Source organism: Saimiri boliviensis, chromosome 6 (assembly GCF_048565385.1).
Source record: "Saimiri boliviensis isolate mSaiBol1 chromosome 6, mSaiBol1.pri, whole genome shotgun sequence".
NCBI classification, from domain to species: Eukaryota; Metazoa; Chordata; class Mammalia; order Primates; family Cebidae; genus Saimiri; species Saimiri boliviensis.
The window spans coordinates 121,484,041-121,485,797 of NC_133454.1; the positions used below are offsets into that span (position 1 = coordinate 121,484,041).

The window sequence follows — 1,757 nt, forward strand, 5'->3', positions numbered from 1 at the left end:
TCTTTCTCTCCTGGAACTATTACAGTTGGAGTAGGTGCAATACTTGTATCTTCCCCTGAGAGGCAGTCCTTCCCCATCCATAGTTATCGTTTTGGTTTGTTTTTTTTGTTTGTTTTTTTTTTTTTTTTTTTTTTCATTAAAATTTCAAGTTTGAAGGGAAATATATTAATATCTAATCTCTGGGTTTTTGTTTTATTAAGTTCCAGGGCACATGTGTAGTATTGCCGGTTTGTTGCACAGGTAAATACATGCCATGGTTGTTTGCTGCAGCTATCAACCCATCATCTAGATATTAAGCCCAGTATTCATCAGCTCTTTTCCCTAATATTCTCTTCCCTATCCTCCCCAACTGGCCCCAGTAAGTGTTGTTTCCCTCTCTTTGTCCATGTGTTCTCGTTGTTCAGCTACCACTTGTAAGTGAGAACATGCAGTATTTGCTTTTCTGTTCTTGCGTGAGTTGGCTGAGGATAATGTATTCCAGCTTCAGCCATGTCCCTGCAAAGGACATGATCTTATTCATTTTTATGATTGCATAGTATTTCATGGTGTATGTGTACCACATTTTCTTTATCTGGTCTATCATTGATGGAAATTTTGGTTGATTTTATGTCTTGGCTATTAAGAATAGTGCTGCCGGAGTGAACCGAGAGCTTAGTGACCAACATGAGCCTCCTCAACAAGCCTAAGAGTGAGATGACCCCGGAGGAGCTGCAGAAGCGAGAGGAGGAGGAATTTAACACGGGGCCACTCTCCGTGCTCACCCAGTCCGTCAAGAACAACACCCAAGTGCTCATCAACTGCCGCAACAATAAGAAACTCCTGGGCCGCGTGAAGGCCTTCGATAGGCACTGCAACATGGTGCTGGAGAACGTGAAGGAGATGTGGACTGAGGTACCCAAGAGTGGCAAGGGCAAGAAGAAGTCCAAGCCAGTCAACAAAGACCGTTACATCTCCAAGATGTTCCTGCGAGGAGACTCAGTCATTGTGGTCCTGCGGAACCCGCGCATCGCCGGCAAGTAGGACCCACCTATCCCTGTCAGTCAACAGAACTCACTCCCCTGTCCTACGGAGACCGCTGCCGCTGGTGTTGAGAACAATAAAACTCTGTGTTTTTTTCTAGTGGGAAAAAAAAAAAGAATAGTGCTGCCATGAACATACATGTGCATGTATCTTTATAATAAAATGATTTGTATTCCTTTGGGCAGATACTCAGTAATGGGTTTCCTAGATCAAATGATATTTCTGGTTGTAAATCTCTGAAAACTCACCACACTGTCTTCCACAGTGGTTGAATTAATTTACATTCCCACCAACAGTGTAAAAGCATTCCTATTTCTCCACAACCTCGCCACCATCTGTTTTGTTGTCGTTTGTTTGTTTGTTTGTTTGTTTGTTTGTTTGTTTTTGTTTTGAGATGGAGTCTCACTCTGTCCCCAGGCTGGAGTGCAGTGGCGCAATCTCGGCTCACTGCAACCTCTGACTTCCTGTTTCAAGCAATTCTCCTGCCTCAGCCTCCCGAGTAGCTGGGATTATAGGCACGCGCCACCACATCCAGCTAATTTTTGTATTTTTAGTAGAGACAGGGTTTCACCATGTTGGCCAGGATGGTCTCGGTCTCCTGACCTCATGATCTGCCTGCCTCAGCCTCCCAAAGTGATGGGATTACAGGCGTGAGCCACTGCACCCAGCCAGCATCTGTTCCTTCTTAACTTTTTAATAAACACCAATCATTCTGACTGGCATGAGATGGTATCTCA

The 1,757-nt window shown here is 44.3% G+C and overlaps 1 pseudogene; it reads left to right on the plus strand.

The window, feature by feature from the left end:
• Positions 1–643: 643 nt before the first annotated feature.
• On the plus strand, positions 644–1,020 carry LOC101031401 (small nuclear ribonucleoprotein Sm D2 pseudogene; annotated as a pseudogene).
• The last annotated feature ends 737 nt before the right edge of the window (positions 1,021–1,757 follow it).